General features: G+C 34.5%; 1 pseudogene; it reads left to right on the top strand.

The window, feature by feature from the left end:
• The first annotated feature begins 20,399 nt into the window (after window positions 1–20,399).
• On the top strand, window positions 20,400–20,756 carry LOC109444920 (small ribosomal subunit protein uS10 pseudogene; annotated as a pseudogene).
• Window positions 20,757–21,169: the final 413 nt, after the last annotated feature.

The following is a 21,169-nucleotide window of genomic DNA, read 5'->3' as shown; positions in this document are numbered from 1 at the left end:
TACAATCTAATTCCAAACTCAACCTTGTTCTGTAATAGCCTCCATGAAGAAAATAGGGTACTCTAAGTGCTGTCCTCTCTTAATTCTTAAATCTAACACCTCTCCAGTTGTTTAGAAATCTCTGTGCTCAGAGAAAATAGGAGGTCATATATCAATAAGCAAATATTTCAGTGAGTGCTTTTGGACTGTCATACAAGATAACTCTGAGATATATAGACAACCTGTTCATAGATACATGTGTGTTTACTATTAATAAAATAATGTTTAATCAATTCATGTGTTCATTTATTCATTTGTTTATTCACCCAACAAACATTTACTGGTTGCCATTAGTACTATTAAGTTGGTGCAAAAGTAATTGTGGTTTTTGCAAATTTTTCTTTTTTAACATTTTAAACCGCAATTATTTTTTCATCATCCTAATACTTTTGCTTAATGTTCTTGTCAATGTGATAATGAAGAGGATACAACCACTGCCCTACGTGAGCATACAATTGAGAAGATAAATTATGTCCATATGTGAAAATTATCCAAGTCACCATCTGGTAAATGCCAGAGATGAATTACGATAAAAAATTTTTTACCTTGGCTGCGATGATCACATAAGTCTTCATTGGGAAAATATCCTTTTTTGTTATGTATAGCCCCATTTCAGTGATTTATCATACGTTTCCCTCAATAACAGTATTTATTGTTATTTGTGATCTTCTAAATTAATTCTTATATAGTCATGTGCCGCATAACAAGGTTTCATTCAATGACAGATACATTATAATGAAGCTGAAAAATCATATTGCCTAGTGATGTAGTAGCCATTGTAACATCCTAGCATAAGGCATTTCTCACTTATTTGTGATGATGCTGGTGTAAACACACCTATTACACTGCCAGTCGTAAAAGTATAGCACATACAATTATACAGGTAATGATAATAAATGACCATGTTACTTGTTTATGCATTTTCTTCACTACACTCTTTATCATTATTTTAGTGTGCTCTCTCTACTTATAAAAAAAAAAATGCTGCAAAGCACTCTGCGGTATTATGCCTGCAGCAGCCTCATACATCTCATGTTTACTGCATCTCTTGATTGCATAATTTTCTTTTGTGCCTGATATAATCTCATGTTGTTTTGTACAGTAACAGGCTGTACAGGCTTGTAGCCTAGGAGCAATAAGCTATACTATATGACCTAGGTGTGTAATAGGCTATAAATCTAGGTTTGTGTAAAGTACCCTCTATGATATTTGTGCAACAACAAAATTGCCTCAGGATGCATGTCTCAGAATGTATCCCTCCCATTAAACACAGCTCATGACTGTATAATTATTAAGTAGGAACATGTGTCACTGTCCCAGTTTTATATGTAAGTCTAAGGATACTGGGAAGATGGCAGGGCATTGGAGAAGGCAGAAGAGATTTTGCATCTTTCCAAATCTCTACATTAAAAACAGACAGAACAACTAAATTATAAACCCCAAAATCCATGCACATTTACAATCAAACTAAGTTTTTCCTAAGAACTCCAAAAGCCCCACAGAGAAGGAGGTTGCCATAACCCACCATAAGCCTCACACCCTTCATGATATCAACACCTGTATGGGAGAAATCACAAAGAAGATCCAGGGTGTCTGATAATGCTGACAAGAAGAGAACCCCATCATAGCCAAACTCAGGGATTTCCTGAGGAGCTTGAATCTGAGTGAAAAACTTCATCACAAATTGTGAAATCATATTGGAGAAAAAGTGTACTAAAGTTGGGACAAGAACTAAAGGACCGTTTTCCATAGTAGGAAGCCAAGTGATAGCTAAACAAACAAACAAAAAGCATAATGGTATTACGTTATTTAGAAATATGCAAATAAATGCTAGCTAGAAGAGTTGAAAGCAAGAATGGGGAATACGCAATTGGACAGAAGACGGCTACTTTTCTCCATTGTCTCAATAGTACTATTTGATTTTATGAATGACTGTATGTATATATGTAACTTTGAGGAAAGCAAAAAATGTAAAGTGTCTGTATTAAAAGCAAAACATAACGTTTCAATGATCTAAGTGAAAAGTGGATATAAAACTTTGAGACTAACAGTTGACTGCATTTTAATATTAATATAAAAATATAGAAAAACATCAGGGAGAATTTTAGTTACATCCAAACTCCATCCAGGGAAAACACATGCTGCCTTCACCCCAAGCAATTTTGGCTCCAGTATGTGTTCTCAAAATTGTAGTGCTCTTTTCTTTCCTTAGCAAACACTAAATTTATTTTGATTAAAATTTCTGCCTGTGGAATATTTCTGCAATATATGGAAATTAATAAATTCATTTAAAAAATTAATAGGAGTAATGATGAATATCAGTTCACAAAGAGATGTCAAATTCATTTTTTGATCGATCATCAAAAAATACTCATTAACCTGTGTCTTCATATGGTCGACAAATGACTTGTCATAAAATTAAAGAAACAGTCAAGCCTTAATTCCACATGTTTTGACATAAAATTGAGTGATACTAGGATTTTTCCAAAAGAGATTTTTAAGAATCAATGAAAGTGACAAAACTTACTTAACTAGACACTGGTTGATATGATTTAAACTAGGTTATAGTAATATCTCCATTGATATTTTCTTGGGAAAAAATTGATTATAGTTGAAATAGGAAAGAAATTAAAAACCTTTCTCTCATTTGGCACATCTAATAATTTATTCCTCCCTTTTGTAACCAGACCATATTAATTTGTCAATACTTAAATTCTGAAATTTTAAAATTACTATTAAAGGTTGATTGATAAGTCTGGGGGGGGGGGTCAGCATAGCTTGAAAAATAAAGCATACATAAAATATAAAGTAAACTTTTTTATAGAAATATAATTACAGAACAGAACATAACTCACAAGTGCTCAGTGAATACAACTACTTTACCAGCACTCTGCTGAAGAAAGAATATAAGCACATTCTAGAAGCCCCCACTCACAATAGTTTACTTTTGCCGGTTTTTGAACTTTATAGAAATGCAATATTGGAGTTTGTACTCTTATGTTTGGTTGGCTTCTTTTAACTGATACTATGTTTGTGGACTATGTAATTGTTGCATGTAGCAACAGTTTGTTTTTTCTTATTTCTGTATAGTATTCTGTTCAATCAATATATACCACAGTTTGCTTATTCATTTGATAGAGATGTGGGTTGTTTGCTGTTTTGGGGTATTAAGAGTAGTGCTGCTGCAAACTTTCTTTTGCTTGTCCCTTGGGGACAAATGGGTACCAATATATTAGATATGTACAAAGGGGTAGACTTGTGAGTTTGTGAAGTATGCATGTCAACAGCTTTGGTAGATAATGCCCAAGAGTTTTCCATACTGTTTGTACCAGTTAATAACACTACCACCAACAGTGTATGAAAGTCGAATCTTTGCATGAACTTGTCAGCACTTAGTATTGTCAGTCTTTAATTTTGGCTATTTTAATTAGATGCATGTGGTAGTTCATGTTGTTTTGATTGTCATCTTCCTAATCACTATTAAACATGTACATCTTTACACATGTTTATTGGCTATTTGAATAATATCGTGTGTTTTTTGACATGTTGGTTCAAATCTCAAAAGACGTCTTTCTTTTGAGTTATCTATTTTTTTTAATGAATTCTTTATGTATTTTGGGCACGACAGGTAACACATTGTTTTACTCTGGATGATTTCAAAATTCTTTCTTTGCTTTTAATTTAACAGCATCCTGCTGTTAAGTCTTTGCATTTACTACTTAATGTCAGTATCGTGTTTTTCTGTTCCATAATTCCCATTTGTTTTACTTTCGTATATTCTAGTTATCTGGAGAAATTGTCCTTATTGTTACCTATTTTAGAGGTAAGTCTAAGTCTGATAATTCCAATAACTGAGTTATTTTGTGTCTCTTTTGGTTGTGTTATTCTTTTGTGCCTTGGGATTATTTATTTGTCTCCTCAGTAATAATCAATTGAATGCTATATATTGTTTTTGGATGAAACATAATGGAAGATTAGGATGAGTTTATCTATCTTCAGAGAAAGTTCAGTCTTTTCTCTGATAACCAGTTATAATGGGGTTAATCTGTAGACTTTGTAAGACTTGATCTACCTCTGTTCCAGCCCCTACTAGTTAGGCGTCCTTCCTAGGAGCCTGGGATGACTGCTAGTGGTTGACCACCTTAATGGGTATTGAGCTCCTATTTTTAATCTTCTCACACTGTGAGACTACTTAAAACTCCACTCTGTATTTATTAAATTTCTGCTAGTCTCAGCCTTTCATCCTGTGCAACTAAAGAGTTTGATGGTGTGTTAAGGGGGAAGCCGCTGAGTGGTCTGCTCATATCTTTCACTATTTTTCTCTTTGACATCTTGGCCCTACAAGTGCTGACTGCCTTGAGAGACACAAAGTCTATTTTTCTTCCCAGCTTTGTAGGATTTCTAAAACTTAATGGTTTCTCTTTATTTTAATAGTGATTCTCTGCCTGTATTTCCAGCTTCTCCCACCACCAAGACTGAGCAAATACTCCAAGGACAAAAATAGGTAGAAAGTCGGCCTGCCCCGTCACTTCTTCCATACATTCAAACATTCTCTGTGTGTGTGTGTGTGTGTGTGTGTGTGTGTGTGTGTGTGTGTAAGTGTGTGTGTTGCGGGTAGGGGGTGCTATTTGACTTTCCTAAGTGTTGCTTCCTGTATACAAAAAATTGGTATACAGGAAATTGAAGACTATGCACTTATTCTTAAATTGTAAATATATGTAAACCATATTTTTATCAAATTGTTCCTGATATTTTTATTTCATAAACTGATTGAGTATGTTGGCTAAGAAATTTTACTTCAGGGTTTCTAAATCTTTCCCTTAAGCCATTAATAATTATTTTTTTTAAAATTACTATCTTAATTAGTAGTCAGCTTATCCTGATTGAGTCTTATTTTTATCACTTCTTTGCTTGTAGTTATGTGAATTTATGTTCTCCTAGCCTTAGTTTTCTCACCTATTTAACAAATGCAAAGAAACTTAGCTCATAGTTTTATTGTAAAGATTAATTAAATTATATATTAAAATATCAAATACTTGGTCTGTATTAACACGTTGCGTACGGATCATGAGAATCTTCACGAGGGATTTAAACCCCGCCCTACGCAACGTGTTAAGTAGCCAATAAATGCTGTTTATTTTTCCTCATTTTCCTGTCCTCATCTAATTATATTAAGTAACAGTGGATAATTGAATGATGGATACTAGTATATGATAGAAAAATAAGGAAACAGCAGATATGTGAGTAATCGAAATTTGACAGTAAGTGCCAACCTAATCATGGAATTCGATTGAGTTAAATCACTTATTCCCACTTATATAAAATTATGATAATGTAATGAGGGGGAGGCTAGTGAAAAAGTAAAGACTATATATATATCTTTCTATCAACAGGCATATAATAGGGCTTTGAATATATACTTTCAAAGAAAGAAAATTGTGAATCAATTATTTATTTACTGTCATGAAAAATAAAATATTGCAGACTGTTCATTGAATCATTAGCTGTTTCTAATGAGCAATATTCATTTGGTAGCTCGTTTTTGTCTGGTGAAGTATTTGTGATAACCTCATCTACTATCTCAGAAAACCTCAGGCCGGAATCTGTGCATTTTTCTTTATCAACAACCATACCATCATCACCTCTAACCAGTAATATATACAGTAAGGTCTGGCTTCTTATCCTCCTGTAACTTAAGAAATTATACCTTTTTGAAAGGTGTCAAATATGAGAACTTTTGAAATTCTTTCATTTTAAGCATTGAGACTGATCATACATAGCAATGTCCATAAGAAGGTCCAAAGGAAAGAAACAAAGGTGGCAAAGCACAATAAATTATGTCCAAAGAGGAAAAATGTAAGACATAAAAGTGGTTTAGCCTGAAAAACAGTGATTATTGCAAAAAGCAAAAACAAAGTAATCACATCGAAAAGGCTTTATGTATTTTTAAAATTCTATTGCATATCCAGATAAGTTGATTGAAAAAAAAAAAGATACAGGTTTGAATTAGAATAAGTTGAAATATTAACATCTTAAAACTTAAAAATTTTACTAAAGAAGGCTGAGGAGTGTTATTTTCCAGTGAGGTTCAAAGAAAGCAGGGAAGTGATTTAAAAATATGAACTTCACTGTTTTGCTCTTTACTATGCATATTTCAAGGGAAGTGATATTGAACAAACTATTTTTCTGATTATTGTTATTTTGTTGTTAGTCGGCTAGTCTCTGAAAGATTCAGGGAAAATACATATGGGTAAGAATGCAAAATTATATGGGGTACAAATACAAGTGAAATCAATGACGATACTGAGACCTTTCTAGAAGAAATGCATAAAAGATGTTGATAGGTCTTAATTTCCAAAATGTTCTTCAAAACTACTGCAAGAGCGGATTTACCATGTTTTGGGTTTCTTCACTTTTATTTTCCCTAAAATAATTTTCTTTTACTACCTGTTCTCCATTTTTACAAAAATGTTTTAAATCAGTGCAGATTACTAAATCAAGCATGATTTATATTTACAACTTCAGAGGTGAACTTGACTGTTTCATGGAGTGGGTCAAACCAAACATTTTTTAGAGTCATCCAATCTACTTAATTTGAAAAGTAGTCGACAATGGCATGTTTTTGTGTAAGTTAATGATGTGAGAAATATGCATTGCATCCTGGGCTATTTCAACATTCAGAAAGGTTCCCCACCATCAGAATTTGTAATACATTTCTTTTATTCCTTTCATGACATATTAATTTAGTTCCACCAAATAATTCAAGTTCAATTATATGCTAGCAAGTGCCTGGATTTTTCAAATAAGACTTTCTTAAAATGTTTCTTTGCTGCTAGGGATGGTTGAGCAAATGGAGAAAAATCGTGTCCATAGAAGCCTGAATTTTTTCCTTACTTAGTCTAGGTACGAAAGGGAAGCAAACAGCCTCTTAGCAATGTTCTACAAACAGTGACCTGTCAAGAACCTTAGTTCTCAACTTGATTCTGTCCCTTCCTTTGCTTTATTGCCCCTTCAAGCACTTGCTGGCTCAATAAATACAAGATTCTCTCACAGAGAAGGCAATCCTTGTTGCCCTGAATATATTTGTATTCATTGTGGCTTCTATTTTTGATAGCTAAGGAAAGGAGGAGTAAATAGAAGAGCAATGGAAAAGTAGGAAGAGAATGCCACTAATTTTTGTATCACCCAGTGTCTCTCTATGTAGCATTTATCATAAAGGAGAGACACTGTCTATATATTATTTAGAGATGGGGTAGAGTAAAGAGTCCACTGCTGGGTTTTGATCCATGTGGCCTATATTCTTATACTTGCTACACTGTGGTTTCCTCATCTATAAAATGGATGATATCAGCTCAAAGATTTCACAAATCTTTGTTGACTGGTGTGACAAAGCCAGAAGCCTATGAATCCCAAACATTGTCTGGCTGGTGTCACCTAATGAGTGCTTATTCCAGGTGTGTCTCCTCAGTGATCTGAAAGCATAAAGTGGCTCCAAACTAGTGGTTGTGGGGTTGGCCTGGCAACTCCGTGTAGGGGAGCAGGATACTGAGAGGGTGAAACGAAGGGAGAAGAATAAGAATTCCTGAAAGTTATCAATGCATTTGTGATACTAAAAAAGTTTTCACATGAAAATTATCTAAGAATAAACTAATAGTCTATAGCTATGGTTGTATAAGTGTAGCTATTAGAAACACCAGTGTGTGTGTGTGTGTGTGTGTGTGTCTGTCTGTGTGTGTGTGTCTGTGTATGTGTACGTTTTCTCCCAAAAATCCTTAATGTTCACACTAGATCATCAATTGAAAAAAGAAAACAAGTTATTTTCCTGATGGTTATTTTCTTCTTAGTTCAGAAAGTTCAATCACTTTTTATGCTTTGGTCACCGAACTATCATCTTGGCGGGCATATGAACAAGGTCCAAGAAGTGATGGAGAGGGTACTTTACAATCTTTCAGATTCTGTGCAAGTATTATAGAGTTATAATTGCATTCAATACTCAGCTATTTCATATCTATTATAATTTTTTTAAGAAGGAGCTCAGAAAGATCAATTAAGTAATCTAAGATCACATAGCTATTAAGTGTTGGAGCTTGGATTGGAACCCAGGTCTTCTACACTCTAATACTCTTTTCATTATGCCATGAAACCTCTATCAGTACAACAGTGGCATTATCACTAGTCTCTACTAAGTGCAGACACTGATGAGTCTTTGATTTAATTTTACTCTCCTTGCCAGCTAATAAGTTAGCCAGTTACTATTTCATGGATGCTGGCAGAAAGCAATAAACTACTAGGTCAGAGACAAAAGAACTTTTTACTCACCACATAGCAAGTAACCTGAACATCAGTAGATTTGCTTTAGTTTCTGCATGAGTTTTATTTTGCGGATGTAACAGATTACCACAAGTTCAGCAGCTTATTATTTCATAGTTTTGTAGGCAAAGCTGAGCAAACTTGACTGGTCATCTGCTTAAGGTCTCACAAGGTCAAAATCGAGACGTGATCTCGTGATCTTGGGCTCTTTTTTGAAACCTCTGGGAGAGAATCTGCTTCCAGGCACCTTTAGGATTCTGTTGGCAGAATGCAATTCAAATTCATGCAGTTGTAGGAATGGGCCTTTGTTTCTTTGCTGGCTTGGCCAGGAATTGTTCTCACTGTCCTGAGGTCACCTGTATTCATTGGCTTGTGGGACCCTCTGTCTTCAAAGTGAGTAATGACACATCAGATATTTCTTTTTTCTCTGAATCTCTTTGACACTCTCTTTGTCTGTAGCTCCCTGACTGCCTCTTCTGCTTCTGCTTGTAAGACTGATATGAATACATTGGGCTCACCCTGATTATCTAGTATAATCTCCCTATTTTAAAGTCAACTATTTAGTAACCTTAATTACCTCTGCAAATTCCTCTTTTTGTGTAAGGCAACATATTCACAAGCATAATATGTCATTGTTATCACAGTTTCAGGGGTTACGTGTAGAATCTTCTTAGCATCATAATTCTTGCAACAATGTCTTTTTTTTTTTAAGGGCGCAGCTCACAGTGGCCCATGCGGGGATTGAACTGGCAACCTTGGTGTGATTACCACCGCGCTCTAACCAACTGTGCTAACTGGCCACCACCTCTTGCCACAATTTCTCTTGCCCCAGAGGATGATAAGATATGGTCCAGATGGGTCAAACTCACAGACAGTGGGTTTGCATCCTGGATGAGAAATTGTAAGCTTCAGGAATATACCACTTTTATAACAAGCAATAAGAAAGACTGTTCTTTATTTAATGTTGACATTGCCTCATCTTTCAGGGTTATATCCATCAATTGCATAAACACAACCCTGAGAAATTAATCGGGTAAGGAGGGGCCAGGGCATTGCATTCTTGGCCACATCAAGAATTATAGGAGGCAAGAGACCCATAGAGAATTGTCTCTTCTAAAAGACTCCCAAAGTTCTTGAGGAACCTCAAATGACAAATTAACCTTCAATTTCTGAATACACAGGTTATTCCCAATGAAGTAAAAAGATCTCTTCCAGATCATAGTTTCAGTTACAGTGAAAAGCAGTGTACTCCCTGAATTTCAATAAAGAGAATCGGAAATAGATGGAGCATAGTCGCTACCATTTACGTGAGAAAAAAGAGTCAAGTTAAAAATCAATCTATGAAAAAGCTCAGGATAGCTGATTAAAAAGAGATATAATAGAAATAGCTTTGATTACATTATCACATTGGTTCAGGTTTACACCTTACCTCTAGGATGTATGATTTTTGGACAAGTTACTGAATCTATCTGAGCCTCTGTTTCTCAGTATATTTGATCAAAATAATAATACCTATCAGAAAGTTTTATTGGAAGATATAAATGAGACAATTCCTGTAAAGTTAGTAACATTGTGTTCATACTATAGCAGGTGTCCCACAGATGTTTCTCTACCAAGCCCCTCCCCAACTCTACATATATCCAATAAGGAAGTAGTTTGGCATGAACTTACTCTTGATATGATAGAATACCACAGCTTCCATTCTCTAAAAAAAATATAAATGAATGCAGGATGCCAAATGACACTGATGTTTACATATATATCTGTTGATCCCCTAACTTAAAACACTTCACTTCTACGTACTTTTAAGTTTAGAGAGATTTCATGAGAAAAATTTTGAGTATCATATGCTCAGAATTTTAAATTCACCATAGAAGTGTGTATAAAGAATATAGAAAAACTCCCAAACGTTGGAAAATGTGGCCCTTTTTCCAAGATAAATATTCACCTGCAAGAGACTTTGGGAAAATTATGGTGGTTCCACTGCTTTGCAGTGGTTTCCACAGACCACTTAGGCAGGGAATCAGTCCCCAAGGCCCACCTATCCTAGTGTATTCCTTTCTTTGATATAACAAAACCCTCAATACCATTTTGTGGTGTTTTTGCTTGGCTCTGTAATCATTATTGTGGTTAGATTTTTAAATTTAAATTCATATTTGTGCTATCCAGCACAGACTCAGATCTGCTGTGGAAAATACATTTATAAAAATATGTTGTTGCATGTGTGTAACTTGCATTTTGGGCTTGTCCCAGACCACCTGGAACACCTTCACGGGTTCCAGTTATCCAAAAGCCACATTGTGAAAACCAGAGGGACACTTCATTAGGTTACTTACTACTGGTAGTGCTTTGAGATCCCCCAATAAAAATCAGAAGTTTTCTTTAAAAAAAAAAAAAAAATAGTCTCCTTTTGCAGCAAATCAAGTATACCTTCTTTTTTTTTTTTTTTTTTTTTTTTTTTTACATGTTAGTGTCTTGGTTAGTATTTGAAATGTGTGGCATACAAAATAATAAAAATATTGGCCTTTAACTTTAGGCAGAGGTAAATTAAAAAAATAACTCTAACGTTCAGAGAAAGTTGCCGCCTGTTTTCCTAACCCGGACACTGGAATCTGCAAAGTACAGACCACACCCTCAGAGCATACCTCAGGTTTCTAGAAGGCCTAGTGTGTGGTCAGGTTCTGTAGACTCGCAGTTAAAAGTTTCTACCAGAGATGGACTCAGTGACATCGATGGCTTTTTATAATTAGATTGAACCCTCCTCTGGCAAAAGTCCCAAACCATCAGTCTCTCAAGCGCATACCACCAGCGTAAGGGCACCTAAGCTCCACACTTTTTTTTTTTCCAACACTCAAAGATTCTGATTTTTAAATAAATATTAACGCTCCAATTTCTATGCTATGGAAAGAGTAAGGAAAAGGCTTAGGAAACCAGCCCACAAATTTCATGGTTAGAGAGAACTAACTACCTGACCAGCAGATAGAGAAGGCCAAAGGCACACCAAGCCACACAGCAAAGGCTCAGTTTGCCAAACCTGTGGCTGAGTTGAAGTGGATTTGGCCCTAAATATATTAATTCCAGGCACCCGGTGGTCTGAAACAGAAAAGGCAAAAGCAAGCAAACTAATTGGTAAGAGGATAAGCTTTTTTCCCTCCTCATCTCTTTTTTGTAACTGTTTCTCTCTCACATCTGCCTCTGACTTTCCCACACAGCAATGAAAGGAAAAGAGAGGAAAGCAGGTGACCCCTCGGCTCTGAGATTCTGCTGCTTGGGCCAGACAGGATGCATTTGGCCAAAGCGTTTTCAAGTTTCATGTGTTCTCCAACCACATGAGGAGAATCCTTGTCCTTCTCAGTGATAGGGCCGAAGTCCTTCCACTCTCCCTTTTTTCTAAAGGAAGCTACACACTCTTGATAGTATGTCTTTAAACTCGTGTAAACTGACAAGCCACTTCTAGACGATAAATATGAGGTATTGGCTGCATCGGCACTTGGCTCCATGCCCTTTGAAAACGTTGAACTTGACGTGATTTGTCTTTATCTGTTCTTCTTATGCAAAGGAAACACAAAAACAGGAACACAAACTTTAAATCAAATGCTGGCTATCCATTGTACTTTCATATTATTGCCTTTATTTAAAAAAAAAAAGTCTATTTTTTTAAACATGAGTTACTTCTGTAGATAATTGTTTCTGAAACAAAAGAGCTCCCTCTAGCCACTAGCTTCAATACCACACATCCTACAAACCAGAAAAGTTTTCCTTAAATATGGGCTTATATTTACATAGCAGTAAAACCGTACTCTGAGTATCAGTGACAAGAGCGGTGCAGAGCTATTAAACTTCCAGTTTATTGGATTGGATTTTTTGACTGTGTTTTTTTGTATTATTGTCAGAAAAGTTTTTCTGAAGAAGTCAAATAATGAGGGATAGCCAGCCGGAGTAGGAATTATCTTCTACAGCAACAAACTGAAAATGTGTTATAGTATTTAAGGTAACGCTTTTCTTCATACTCTTTCTAAATATTGAAGAGAAAGCCAAGATCCAAAACTAGTTTCATTTTAAGCTCAAATCATGTAAAAATTAACCATAAAGCTTGCTGTAGAATGTGAAATATTTTATGGTTGTGTGAATTCATCTAAAAAGGCAAAGTTAGAAAACATTTAAACATCATCCCTCTCTTTTGAATCTCCTTGTCCTGCTGTTTAATCAGAGTTACACTCCATTTTCTCATATAGCTGTGCTTGTTATATTCATGCTTTTAGAGTTTCCACCTTTAAGTGTCAAAAGAAAACTGAAACATATAAACAATCCAACTCCAAATTCTATTTACACTATTTCACAATGTGTTTTAACTGGACCCCATCAGTAGGTTTTAAAAAATTCCCTCAAGCCATACGTCAGCTGCGGGTAGGCACCTCCCCGAAAAACCAGCAGCCATCTTCCACTCAACAAGGTGATGGATGTCTCGTCATTATTTCTGTCAGGTGGTCTTCTGAGAACTGGGCAGAGAAAGCAGAACTAAAACAAAAAACTTGAGAGCCATGTTATATAGAATAAACTAAAATTATGATAGAATGTGATACAATGATGAAGATAAAAAATGATGTTAGAGATGAAAGTTAATTTTTAAAGTTCTTGAAATGAAGTAAAGGAATTACCTTGCATTAAATTTATTATAACAATTACTAGCATCTTATAGCAATTGGAACCTTGGTAGTAAAACTCTTTTGTTTCAGTTTTTTTGGGGGAGGTATGTATACATAGATCAAACTTTCAATTGTGCTGAGAGAATTCAAAAAGCAGCCAGAAACTCCAGGTTCTCAACTCTCCTGCTGGAACCACCTAGAACTTGGCACTTCATCGTCCAGAGCTCCCTAATGCTTTACCATTTTTGTTTTGTATGCACATACCTTGCATGTGAGAATGATTATGGCATTCCCTAAAGAACAGTGCTTTTGAGATGATATACACGTTCCCCTCCCACCTCCCTGAGCAAAGATTTCTGTTTCTGCATCAGTGTCTTTATGAATGCCAGTATTCCATTTCTTGGCATGATGTCCAACATTTCCTGGATGCTCTAGATTCCAAAGGCCAATTGGACATTACCTGTGGCTTTCATGAAACTAGTTATGTGTGTTTTCTTTAGAACATTAAGGGTTTCAAGCCATTCTTCAGGCTTTGCTTTGCTACTAAATATGTACTGTAATCATGTAGAAAAATCTCTGGATTGTCTAAACTCTCATTAAATTTTAAGGTAAAAAGCAAGAAGAACTGCTGCTTCCTTTTGGTCCTCTACTATTGAATATTATACATTGGATACTGATTCCACACATGCATCAATATCTGCAGATTCTTGTTCTGTTTCCTGCTGATAGTTATAAACAATAGGAAAATAGCTAAAATATCAGGAGAAAAATGTTAAGTTTATTTTTGATATCTTTTTTTAAGAAAAACATATTTCTACTTTTGCAAAAGAAAAAATCCTCTGGTTGGGGGATTAAATTCAGGTTTCCTCCCCAAGGAAATTTCCAGTTTTCCTCTCCAGCTTTAGGAACATTCTGGAGTCTCCTCTCTTGGCTTGTCTCTTTCACGGAATTGTCGGCATCAATAGTTACTATGTTAGTGAGCAAACTGAAATTTAACTGCAACAAAAATAGCTATTAGCATCATAGTTTCTGGCTGCAACCTGGAAGTCTTAATAGTGTAAAGAGATTTTTTTATTTTTACAATATAATTTGATCTATAGTCTTTCTCTAGCATGATTGTTTGCTAGTTACTATATTGCTTATTGAAAATTTTATTTTTTATTCAACTAATAATTATTAGGTTCCTACTATGTGCTAAAAATGGTTTTAGAAGCTGAGATGCAACAGTGTCTTGCCTGATGAAATTTTAATTTTAATGTTTGAGATGATTAACTGCAGAAATAATTACATATTTTCAATAGTGACAATAGATTCCAATAGTGGAGAGATGTGCAGGATGTTTCAAAGGATAAGGACACAGACTTACCCCCCAATCAGGGGGTTTAGGAAAAAGTTCCTGGAGAAAATGACTATTGTATGGGACATTTTTGCCAATTTTGAGCAAACATGCAAGCATTTTAGTATACCAGATTTGCCCTACTCTCTGAGTTCTGTTGGTGGGGAAATTATTTTTATTTTGGATGGTTGTCACTAGTAGGCACAATCAATTACACAGACTTTTCTGTTCTATTGTGAAAAAGACAACCTACTTGTGCTTATTTTTCTGCATCTGAAAAACAGGATAATTCTAACTCCTTTACATTCAAACCCCATAGGGGCTCACACGGACTCAGAACCAAAGGGCCCTGCTTCTTGTCTGGATGGTTATTCATACAACATCACAGTGTTTAATTTCTTAATTTGTCAATTTGTAACAGATTTTTGGGAGGAGAAACATCATAATTCTTCATCTTTTGGGGTGACCCCTTGGAAATTCTGAGAATCTGCGCATTCCTGACTCAGAAGAGTAGTACATCACATCCAAGCTCATACAGCCCTCTTTCAGAGGTAAGAGTGTGTTTAGATCAGGAAACACCAGAATTCTCCAAGATCTTCCAGTTATTCTCAAATTGGTGAGAACATCTCTCATTTTCATTTAGCTAATTTTTCATTGTCAGCTTCTCAAAATCAATGTTACATGTTCTAATTTGAAATCACTTTAAAATAATAGTATATTTAACACAGAAGATACTCAATTTGGAATTCTCACTTCCTTTTCATCCAGCCAAGTCTAACATAATAACTATTTATGGCAGAAAAAAATTTCAATTGGGGGTTGGGGTTTTGACTTTCAATTTATTATTAATCCGTCAAAGGTACTTTGAACATACTTTGAATATACCAAAGTAAGCTGAATATCAGGTGTACCTTTGGGACTTGTAAACAATTAAATAAATATTAAAATGGTGGCCCACAACAACAAAAACTAGACTTAGAATTTAGAAAATGACTTCATCTCTCTTTAAATTTGAATTTATTTTTTACTTTATTCATCAATGTTTGTGACAATACGATGTTTCTATTCATATGATTTAAAGATTATTTTTGACTTATGTGTATAGATATTTCAAAAAATAAGCTTAAACAAATTCCACCATAGCATGACTAGAAAGCTATATTAAATTAAGTAAAATTGCATATTTTCATAGCTATTTTCAGGTAAGTTTGCAAACCCAATTCAAAATTAATTTATTATTAGTTGTGGTAGTCTTATTATCATTGTTAGTTAGCAGCAGGGTTTGTCAATATGGAACATTTGGCCAGGTGTGAAATTTATTAACTCTAACACAGGAACCATACCATTTTGCCTAAATTAGAAAAATACGAAGCATTATCCTCTGATGCACAGAAGAGGTAATCCAGGGGAAATATGTTTTATAAACGCGGGTTGGTAGTAGGTAGGGAGATGGAGTGCCAGGACACAATAGACAGAGCCAGGAAGGTGGCATCTGTACGTTTCCTTTCCTAGTTAGAACAGGCAGCAAGCAGCTAAGATATCTGAATGAACATGAGAACTCTATACGTGGTTTTGGGTGTAGAGACAGAGCTCTATCTAAGTGGCTCCTTTGACATGGGAGCAGTGGAATGGAAGCACAAACCCAGAACCTGGGGCATATGATCAGCCCATTCCCCAACACATTTTAATGGGATTAAATTCAGTCACTACAGTAAAGGGTTTAAAATTAATTGCAATAAACTCTAGCAGGCATTTAGTTTAGACTATGAAGATTTCTTTATGAGAGAGCTGATAATATTTCCCTAGCTTAGCGCTGACTATTTCAATCTCTTTTGTCATCAGTTACCAGTTCTCTCTCTCTTGGTCAATGATCAGATCAGTCAGTGACACATCTCAGAAAGCTCTGGCAAGTATTTATTTCTAGAAAGAGAGTCCAGAATAGGGGAGAGATGCTATCAGCTGGGCTGAGACCTAACAAGACTGTGACACTGTGCAATGGAGAAATAAAGTATGGAAAGTACCTGCAGGGGCAAGGAAATTGCAGAGCTCAAGAACATCAACCAAATATGCACTCAACTATGATCCTGTCAACTTGGAAGGCAAATGCTGTGTCCCTTGATGACAGTAGCCTGTGACTTAGTTTATAAAGAAAATACAGAATCATAAAAGTAGTGGTAAAAATTGTCCTCAGCAAGATTAAGCTGTAGGAATCAGATGAGACATGGTTACATATAGGAACCCTATTTTAAGAAAATGGGCAATCTTGTAGCAACGGAAGAGAGATCTCTTAAATTGTGAAGTTTGGACAAATATCCTAGTCCATCCTCAATCCCTATAGGAACCACTCAACAATATTTCTGAAAAATCTAATTTATGTTTTTTAGAAAAAGGGAAAGGAATACATTCAGGATCCTAATAAGATATTATATAACAAAAGTAAAAGTAATCAACATAAATTTCCTGTAGGTAATAAATATCCTATAGATGCCTTTAACAACTAGCTCATAAAGTTCCTGAAAATTAATAATCAGCTCTTGTGAGACAGCTCCAGCATGTTACTGGGTTTAGAGTTTTTTCAAAAAAAAAAAAATTGTTAAAGTATACACAAAGCATTTGTGTACCTCACCGTAAATTAAACCTCAAACAGATATTAAGAAAAATTGAATTTACTAGTCTATTTGCTTTTAAGAGTGGCGTGGGTTGGCAATTTTGAAATTAATTATTGTGTATTCTAGGCTTGAGAAAAAATGTGTTAATATATTTATGATAATGGGAGGCAGTTTTCTCACTTTTCAAGAAGGAAGTTAAAAACATCAAAATGGGAGAAATAAGAGCACACCTTGGGCTGTCATATTGGAATAGAAGCTGTTAATTAGTTAGATATATACATAAATAAATACATGTGCAATTATATATTTATGTGTATTAAAATATAGATAAATATGCGTATGTCTATATATCTAATATATATGTATGTATATATGTGTGTGTATGTATGTATGAGTATATATGTATATGACTAAATATACACATATATTTATCTAAGTTGAGGCAGCCTAGAAAAAAATGATACACTAGTCAATCTGAGTACATCTATTGTCTAGTGCTTGTTTCTAAACATCATTCACCATTAAAAGGAACCAGGACTTCTTGGGGAAATGACTGATTCTAGGACTGAGAAAGGAATAATGCAAGATGAACCTGAGAATACTTTTGCACCATAAATTAAGGAACTGTTCAAAGAATGAAGAGCACATATTAAAGGAACACAGTAGCCAAATAAGCATAATAGATGGTCACCCACTGAATAAAATTTGAATCTATAAATACATTCTGATAAGAAAAAATGAATAAAGGAGAAAGGAAAGTTTGTTCATTCTGTAGAATCCTACCTAATTAATATAGAAGGAATAAAGTAGTTAGAAATTTTAAAATAGGTGATAAAATATTCAATTAAAATTTGATAATGAATAAGATATTTACATATTCTCAATACTTATCACCCAAATTATTTATTATTTAAATAAAAAATAGTAACTTATAATGGAGAGGTGTAGTAAACGTTACCTTAGCCAAATGATCAATGTTAATATTACCAAAATCAGAAAAAAAAATATCACGTGCATTCTAATTTATATACTGTGAAGCAACATTTTATCAATGGTATGTATTCCTGCCAAAAACATATAGCCTGAATCTGACCATCAGGAAATATCAGAAACACCCCAACAGATGGAATTTCTACAAAATAATTTGCCTGTCTTTGTTAAAACTCTTAAGGTCAAGAAAAACAAAAACATTTCAAAATAACTCTTCCAGGTTAAAGAAGATTAAAAAGACATGGCATCAGTAAGTGGGATTTATCCCAGAAATGCAAGGATGTTTCAACATTCAAAAATAAACTGATGTAATTTGCTATATCAATAAACTAAAGAAGAAAACCCATATGATTATTTCAACAGATGCAGAAAAATTATTTTTAAAATTTCAATAAACCGTTCATGTAAAAAACTCAATTAACTGAAGTGATCTTACTCAATTTTAAAAAGAATATTTACAAAAAACTGATACCCAATATCTACTTAATGATGAAAAATAATGCTTTTCTTCCAGGATCAAGAATAAGGGAAGGTGTTTGATATTTTCATTTCTAATCATCATTATGTTGGGGATGCTAGCCAGTGCAATAAGGAAAGAAAAATAATTAAAAAGCATACAAATCACACAGGAAGAAGTAAAAATGTCTTTATTCACAGGTGACATGATAGTCTATGTAAAAAATTCCAAATCATCTACCAAAAAGATAATAGAACTAACAAGTGAATGTTTCAAGGTCAAAAAATATAGTAAGTATACTAAAATAAATTGTTTTTCTATACATTAATCATGAAAATTTGAAACATTTTATAAAAAGAAAACAATACCAGTATACCATAAAACATGAAATGCTTATGGATAAATAAACCAAAATGTGTTCAATATTTGTATGTGGAAAACCACAAAAGAACATCTGGATAAAGAGATATATATCATATTCTTGTTAGCAAATTAGGTCATGAAAAATGCTCAAAATCATTAATCAAGAAGGAACGAAAATTAAAGCCATGATGAAACATCACTGCAAATCAACTGAAATGGCTATAATAATAATTTTAAAAGTGATAATACAAAATGCTTGCAACTGGATACGGAGCAACTGCAATACTCATACTTGTGGGATTACAAAAGGTACAACCACTTTTAAGGGATCTTTGACAGTTTCATATGAAGATAAGCATGTACTGACCTCATGACCCAGAAATTTTACACCTAAATATTTACCAAAGAGAAATGAAAACACATGTCCACCAGAATGAAGTCTTCTATGTGAATGTTTATGGCAGCTTTATTCATAATAGCCACAAATTAGAAACAAACCAATTGTCTTTAATTTGGTGAATGGGAAAACCAATTGTAGCATATCCATACAATGGAATACTACTCAGAGAAAAAAAGGAACAAAATGTTGATGCATACACCAATGTGGAGGAATCTCTCAAAAGCCTTGCAGTAAGTTAAAGAAGTCAGACACAAAAAAATCACATAATGCATGGTTCAATTCACATGAAATTCTAGAAATGACAAAACCATAGGGACAGGAATCAAATCAGTTTAATTTATAAATTGGGTACAGTAAATGATTAACAACAACAATAATAAAATAGAACAATTATGACAATAACTGTAATAAAACTTATGTGAATGTGGTCTCGGTCTCTCTCTCTCTCTCTCTCCCTCTCTCTCTGATAACTGATGTGATAATTAAGTGACTAATGAGAGGGTAGCATATATACTGTGGAGACACTACATAAAGGAATTATTCATGTGCCGGTGGGACTGAGCAGGAAGGCACAAGATTTCATCACGCTACTCAGAATGGCAAGCATTTTAAAACTTATGAATTACGTATTTCTAGAATTTTCCATTTAACATTTTCAGACCCCAGTTAACCACAAGTAACCGAAACTGTGGAAAGTGAAACCACAGATAGGGGAGGTTACTGCACATAAATACTGACTTTTGGAAAATGGGTAAATAATTGTATTATAGTCACACAGTCAAATACTATACAGCAATGAGAATGAATAATCTATAGGTAAATGGAAAATGTGTTGAATCTCCAAAACAGTAAGAGCAAAAGAAGTGAGTTGCAAAAGACTACCTGCCATAGATTCCAATAAAGTAGAAAAATTCATAAAGCAGAAGTATTCTGTCCTGATAGAACTATAGAAAGTGGATACTCTTGGTGGGTGGATTGGGACAGGATGGAGTCACAAAAGGGCTTTGGGGTCCTGAAAATGTTTATTAACCTAAATGTTGGTTATATATATGTGTATAATTTATTAAAATGCATCAAGTCATACACATGTGATAAGTGCATTTTATCTGTATGTCTGCTATAGTTCAATACATTTTAAGTTAAAAAAAGAAACTGAGAAAAAAAGAGACTTCTCCTGGAGTCCTGCTGCAGACTCATTGCTGTTCGCTCTCGTGGAGAAACAAGTCTTTCAGGAAGCAGCGCAGCAGCCATGGGTTTTAAAGGTACCAGAAAGACACCTTGGAACCGGAAGTGGCAATTCACCTGATTGAAATTACTCTAACCAGCTACAACTTAAAATCTTTGGAGAAGGTGTGTGCTGAGTTGATCAGAGGCTCCAAAGGAGAAGACTCTCCAAGTGAAAAGACCAGTTCGATGCCTACCAAGACTGTGAGAATCACTGCAAGAAAAACTCCCTTCAGGGGAGGTTCTAAAACGGGATTGTTTTCAAATGAGGATTCACAAGCGACTCACTCACTTGCACAGTCCTTCTGAGATTGTTAAACAGATTACTTCCATTAGTATTGAGCCAAGAGTCCAGATTGAAGTTACCATTGTAGATGCTTAAACCAACCTTTTAAATAAATTGACTATCAGTGGTTTAAAAAAGAAAGAAAAGAAATAGGAGACAATTAGGATGAATTAAATAAGGTTCTTGTCTTCCTTGGAGTAAGAGTAGGAGAGAATGTGGATTTGGTAGAGGAAGAGCTACAATTTGTTAGCATTTACGCATTTATCTTTATATACATATCAATCATATATATATATATATATATATATATATATATATATATATATATCTTGCAGGGTAAAGTAGCCAAATGTTTAAGTGTATTTGAATGCCTATATTGACACGGAAAGGTGGTCAGAATTCACTGCACAAACGTTTTCAAGGGATGCCTTTGATATTCTCTGTTGTAATGCACAGGATAAACCCTTTGAAGGCTACTAAAAGTTGGGCTCACTGCTGGAACACTTAAC

This window comes from Rhinolophus sinicus, chromosome 4 (genome assembly GCF_057876585.1).
Source record: "Rhinolophus sinicus isolate RSI-liver-muscle chromosome 4, RSI-T2T, whole genome shotgun sequence".
Lineage (NCBI taxonomy): Eukaryota > Metazoa > Chordata > Mammalia > Chiroptera > Rhinolophidae > Rhinolophus > Rhinolophus sinicus.
This window is presented reverse-complemented; position numbering and strand designations above follow the sequence as displayed.